The sequence below is a fragment of the Ahaetulla prasina genome, chromosome 2 (genome assembly GCF_028640845.1).
Source record: "Ahaetulla prasina isolate Xishuangbanna chromosome 2, ASM2864084v1, whole genome shotgun sequence".
In the NCBI taxonomy this organism is placed as follows: domain Eukaryota; kingdom Metazoa; phylum Chordata; class Lepidosauria; order Squamata; family Colubridae; genus Ahaetulla; species Ahaetulla prasina.
In genome coordinates this window covers 121,130,817-121,138,110 of record NC_080540.1, presented here as the reverse complement: position 1 = coordinate 121,138,110, position 7,294 = coordinate 121,130,817, and positions in this window count along the sequence as shown.

Genomic DNA, 7,294 nt, shown 5'->3' with positions numbered 1-7,294 from the left:
AATTGCTGTAAGATACCAAGGTGAATGCCATTGTATATGTTTCCAGTGCAACATTCAGGATCAAATATTTGCTATGTTGCAAAATGAATTTCATATTTATATGTTAAGGGGTACACAGTCAAGAAAAGGATAGGTACTGACTGTAAAGAAAATAATCCTATGAAACTGTAAAACAAATGGTATGTATTGAGTAACCCAAGAGTTTGATTGCCTATCCTTAGAGTTTGATTGCCTATCCATACATATTCCTAACAGGTCATCCACTGCCTTCTTTAAAACCTCTAGGGAACCTTTCTTCAGCATCACCTGAGCTATTTCTCAACGTTTTAACCAAAGACGTTATATTTAATCTTAGATCACTTTTCTACAATCCACATTCACAACTGTTTCTTTGCTCTAGTTAAGCTGCTATTCATCCCCTTTGATATGATTTCACACAGTTGAAAACTTTTCTCGTGCTTCTTACTTCAGCTCTTTCTTCTGAGGTGACTCAGAGTGTTCCTGAGTGGCTACTGTAGGTTTTGATGTCCTTGTATCCTTCATAGCTGAGCTACAGTAAATGTCAGGAACTGAGTGAGAGGAAACCTGGAATTGGGAGGACAGAAACATCTTCTCCATTTCCTTTTGCCTCAGGTCTTCTGCAGGGTTTGGCAGAAGCCTCAGACAGATAGTAATTCTTTCCAAGCAAGATTTAGTGAGATGAATGAGATAGTATTACAATAATTTCAACAACAGTGTTTCCCATTCAGAACCAATTTATCCCCTAATACATTAGGGCAGAGATTTTCTTAATTTCTTTCTAACATCCTTCCAGTGATTGAATTTAAAAAAGTGAGTCTCTTCACTGGCCTTTCACTGGAGCAGCTTGCTACATATAATGAATATAATTTGATCCCATCTGAGGTGGCCAGGCCATCACTTGAAGTTGAGAAGGTCTATTTCATTTTCAAGTATTCAGATGTCTATGGAGATTCTCAGTCATCCAGGTCATGGTTGTCCCAAAAGTGCTGTTCAAAAGGCAACTGGACTTCCTTGATTTTTTTCCCTTGAAAACATTTTGCTTCTTCTCCGATAAGCTTCTTCAGTTCAGTATTCACATCTTTATTTGAACTGCTATCTTAGTCAGATAAATATATGGGCATCTGCCGTAGCTTCACATCCTACTTGATTTCGTATTTGCCAACGTCATGGGGTAATCCTGAGAACTACAGTCGTCACAATCTTGATGATGGCTAAGGGATCAGCAGATTACATAGTCTACTGGGATATAAGTGAGTTTCACACTGCTTTTCAAAAAAGGACTGAAACATTGACATGGATAAAATATATTGCTTGCCTTCTTGAAAGTAGATTCAAGCTCAGAAAACTAGCATAGATAAAGGTTTGGATAAAAAATAGAGGATTCACACTGCACTTAAAAGGTGAAATGAAAATCACAGCTGCAACAGAATGGTCACCTAGATGATTTGGAATTGATCAGAATGAGATCACGAGAAAGGGAAGAAACCGTTCTAAATAGCAAGGTAATGCAACATGCTACTCTCTGGCTTGATGGGTAGCAATTGTGCATACTTTCTTATACCGCAGGTGCTTTTTAAACAGACCTACAAAGAAATCAGCCTCTTGTCAGTTCTATATACATACAATTTACTCTGTAATGATGTGGTCAAAAGAGTTGATTTCATTCCTGATATCTGAGGGTTTTAATATGAAGCCCTTCACTAAGTCCTTTGGAACATCAGAACCTTCTTTCTCATTTGATAATTTAAAAAAAGTGTTGAATTTCTCTGATCATGGTCTTTTTCAATTTTCACAATTAAAATGATTGGCATGTCTTTGTCCTCTCAGACATGTAGTTTGCTTCCTAATGCATCATCTTTTCTGCACAGACAAAAAGCATTGGGTTAACTATTGATGATGGTTATGGAAGAGGGAGAAAGTGCTGCTAATTTATCCATGGCCTAGAAAGCACCATACATTCTCCATAGAAGTCTTATCTGTATAGTGGGCAAAATAAATCTCTAGCATTGAAGGAAACTCACACCATATGCTATGAGTTTTAGAAAATATGCTAAAGGAAAACTCTAAAATTTTATTGTGAGACCACACATTTCCAAGGGGCACAGTCCTTTATCCTTCCCCACTGATATCTATATAATTTAATTCTATGTACTTGAGGCTGCCTCCAAGATTTTCAATCCATGTCTGTTATTGAGGTAAAACCGGAGCTGTCCAAATTTGGTTTCAGGATTTCATTTCATAAAATTCAACCAACTTAAATGTGGCATCTATATAAATATTGTTGATTTTCTCCAAATTGATGCATGGAATGACATGAAGGAAGGTATTCATTGGCAGTGAAACCCAGGAATCTCTTAAGTAATGAATTTCCTAGTATCAATTAATTTGGAAAGATGGAGTGTACTGGAAAAAATTAGGACAAGTTTCCAAACCAGAACTAACAGTAGAAACCTATCCCCACAACCTCTGAGAATCAAGACAATATTTAGTATTGTCAAATTCCTTTATAATGATATTTTTTTTAATGTAATTTTAGAAGTAGCTTGCAGGCCATCAGCACCCCAAGATGATTCACATCTAGGTCTTCATCCTATCTCATCTCCATCTCCATCTCCATCTCTATCCTATTCTATTTCTTCTTGGATTTATTCACATAAGAGTTGAATTCTTCACATCACTATGATGGACACATAATTCATGGAGCTTATTAAAACCTATGAGCTTCTCTTTCCTCATCTGTAAAGTGCCTACAACTTAGTCCTTCTGACAAAACAATAAAGTCTCCCTCAAAGCAAGTTTGATTTGTTGTAGCTACTCCTATCTATAGTTACTGTTTTGTACAATATAATTGGGTTTTTTCTCTTGGTCTGCCCCATATTATTGCTGTAAAATATTTAAAAGATCAGTATTGTGTGGGCAGGATAATTGTCCTTTGTTCTCCTTCCCATGAATATTGTCTATCTGAGAATAAAATTGATAACTGTGGCAAGAAAAATCTATAGGGATGAATGTTATAAAAATGACATGAAGTGAAACAATAAAAGAGTGATTCCCATGCTACTGACATCCCATATAAACCGTCTTCTAATAAACCTTGTGTGTTCAATTAAAGAATTTTGCAAAATTCTTTTCTGGTCCAAAATGAATAGACACTATGAAATTTTGCAAACATATGAAAGTAGGAGGAAGGACCCTATCCTAAAAACTGTAGTGCTATTCTAGTGATTCAATTTTTTTAAATAAATCCTTCAGCAGGTTCTGCAGCTTTCTGAGAGAGATACTGTAATTACTGTATCAGGCCAGTGTTTTTCCAAGTTTTGCCCTTACGTTATTTTATTTAGTACATTTATGTTTCTTGAATCATAGCACTTAAGGTGATTTCTATGATGTTCTCAGGTGTCTTCTTAACAGGCACTGGTCAAAGTCAGAGCAGTTTAGCTACAGCAAGATGGCTGATTTATTTATCAGGCTTTCAGTCCCCTTATTCCTCTAAATCAGTTTTACAATGTACCTGAGGTGGATCCAGTTTGTTCTGAATCTTTCTAGCTTTATGTAGTCATCTGAGTACAGTATTGATGAAAGTATTTGTATAATCACTACCGTAGGTGTTTAGATCTTCTTGAAAACCACCAGCCAATACATTGAATTCTATGACAAATAGCTGGAGACGAAGAACAGCCAGTTGATAAGATCTTGCATGCTAGTCAGTTAGAACATTTTTATTGCATTTTCCAATGCCTATGCTTAATATATACCCTTTTGTCTATTAAAGGAGAATAATAACATAATCAATTATATAATTAATATTAATAATAAATATTAATAATAAATAATAATAAATAAATAATAATAGACATGATTGATTTGCTAAATTAGTCCACTGGTCATTATGTAAAAAATACGACATACCTATATCCGAAAAGTGATGGGAGCACAAAGTGGAAAAAGTTATCAAAAATGAGACAGTGAAAATCTTGTGGGACTTTCGAATACAGACAGATTGTCATTTGGAACATACACGCCAGATATCATGGTTGTCGAGGGTCAAAGCATACAGTTTATTGACACAGTGGTACCAGGAGATGCCAAAGTCAAAGAAAAAGAACTGGAAAAAAACATGAAATATCACGACCTGGCCATCGAAACTACATGGCTATGGATGAAACATGTAACAGTGATACCCATTGTCATCGGGGCACTTGGTACCATCTCCATGAATTTTATAAGATACATCAACAAATTGCAGCTTCCTGATACCTAGGATGCTGACAGCAACCAGTATCAACCATTAGTACCAGTCAATGGTATTTGTGATGCATTTTTGAATGTTGAGTTGACTGAGTTTCATCTTTAATGAATAAAGTATATAATAATAACAATAACAAAAACAACAATAAATTCCTGGTTTTTCTGAGTTTTTTATCATAAGGCCAAGCCACTGCCACCATCTAAATTTCTGTCTTAGGACTCCTTTCTCATGACAATATGCTCTACATTGGGATGGAAAATGAGATGGACTGAAAACTCCCTACTACAGAAACCATTCCTTCTAGTACAAGGCAATGCTATTAACCCAGGAATACATCAAAATTGCAATATAAAGTTGCATCTAACTAATTTGTACAATCAACTAGAAGCTTATATAGCACCTGTACTTTGATTGCATTTATGTTTAGGAAAAAAAACCATGATCCGTGTTCTGGGTTTTGTCAAAAAATTGTTCATTGCTTTGTGTCACTTTGCTCCAAGGGAGATATTACTTGACCATGGATGCCATCTTATGGTATGGTGAATATTCAAATTATCAACCGTCTCTGATGGTTTACATCAGTGGTTGTCATGCAGGGGCCATATACAAATAGTTCTCAATTTACAACAGTCCATTTAATGACCGTTCAAAGTCAGTACAACAGCACTGGAAAAAAAGTGACTTGTGACCATTTCCCACACTTACAACCAATATAGCATCCCCAACATCACATGATCAAAATTCAGATGTTTGGCAATTGACTCATATTTATGATGGTTGCCGTTTTCCTAGGGGTCATAGGATCACCTTTTGTGAACTTTTGACAAGCAAAGTCAACGTGGAAGCCAGATTCACTCAATAACCATCTTACTAACTTAACAACTGCAGTGATTCACTGTATAAATGTGACAAGGAAGGTCGTAAAATGGGGCAAAACTCACTTAAGAAATGTCTCACCTAGCAACAGAAATTTTGGGCTCAATTATGGTCATAAGTTAAGGACTACCTGTAGTCTTTCAAGGCCCTAGAATATTTCAAAGGGACATAGGTGAAAAACATGTAACTGGGGCCAGACAAAATGCTATAGAATAGAATAGAATAGAATAGAATAGAATTTTATTGGCCAAGTGTGATTGGACACACAAGGAATTTGTCTTGGTGCATATGCTCTCAGTGTTACATAAAAGAAAAGATACGTTCATCAAGGTACAACATTTACAACACAATTGATGATCAATATATCAATATAAATCATAAGGATTGCCAGCAACAAGTTATAGTCATACAGTCATAAGTGGAAAGAGATTGGTGATGGGAACTATGAAACGATTAATAGTAGTGCAGATTCAGTAAATAGTCTGACAGTGTTGAGGGAATTATTTGTTTAGCAGAGTGATGGCCTTCGGGAAAAAACTGTTCTTGTGTCTAGTTGTTCTGGTGTGCAGTGCTCTATAGCGTCGTTTTGAGGGTAGGAGTTGAAACAGTTTATGTCCAGGATGCGAGTGATCTGCAAATATTTTCACGGCCCTCTTCTTGATTCGTGCAGTATACAGGTCCTCAATGGAAGGCAAGTTGGTAGCAATTATTTTTTCTGCAGTTCTAATTATCCTCTGAAGTCTGTGTTTTTCTTGTTGGGTTGCAGAACCGAACCAGACAGTTATAGAGGTGCAAATGACAGACTCAATAATTCCTCTAAAGAATTGGATCAGCAGCTCCTTGGGCAGTTTGAGCTTACTGAGTTGGCGCAGAAAGAACATTCTTTGTTGTCCTTTTTTAATGATGTTTTTGATGTTAGCTGTCCATTTGAGATCTTGCGATATGATAGAACCCAGAAATTTGAAGGTCTCTACTGTTGATACTGTGTTGTCAAGTATTGTGAGAGGTGGAAGTATGGAAGGGTTTTTCCTAAAGTCTACCACCATTTCTACGGTTTTGAGTGTGTTCAGTTCCAGATTGTTTTGGTTGCACCACAAGGCTAGTCGTTCGACCTCTCGTCTATATGCGAGAGGTCGAACGACTATATGTCTATATCTTATTGATGCCAGAAAATTCACCAGTTACTGACCCATGGCTCTATCTGACAATGGGACCTGGGCAGGGGATGGTCAGAAGGGGGCCAAGGGTGAAAAAAGATTGAGAAACACTGATTGATACAAAATGAAGATCTCTCATTCTTTATTCCACTCACTTTAATATTTATATATTGAATTAATTTGCTGATAAGTATTTCTAAAAATTAATGGTGGGTTGGTTAGTCTCATCAGATTTGGCAATCACTTTTAATAATGAAAGTTACTCTGAAGCTGACAACAAATCACTATGTTAGTAGATGTTATAATTGTGAATACAAAAATGTGGGGAAAAAATCATCATTCTTATTCAATAATTGACCTAAAGTAAAAAATCCCAGCATCTTCCATATAATAGTCCTTTTCTCAATTTTGAGGTCCAGGTAACCATATAATTGCAATTTAACAGGTGAAAATGGATCAAAATGAACATTTCCAGAAAGAGTACACCACTCAATCTATTAAAACTGATTGTATAGTGGCAGACGGTAGGTTATGTGGAACTCAAAACATTCTAGTAAATGACCTTGTCCAAAACTACATGGTAGCATAATTTAAGATCTGGAAAAATAAGCTCCTAACCTATTAAAACGTTATCTTTACCTTTACATCTTTCTCAAGACATTTACATAACTGAAAAACTGACAAAAGGATGTAATGAGTTTCTGAACATGTTTTCCTGTAGTGGGTTTCAATTTAGTTTGCTACCAGTTTGCTCAGGCACATGCACATGCTCACATGTGCGCACCACACTTCTACGCATGCACAGAAGCCAATCCAGGGCGAACCGGTAGCAACCCACCACTGATGTTTTCCATATACATCTGTGTATGCATGTTAATGTGTGTATTTGTATATCTATACAGACACATATTGGGATTTCTTACACAACATGAATCATCTGAATGTGAAATATCTATACAATTCTGAGCTAAGTATGAGTGGTCTTCTATTA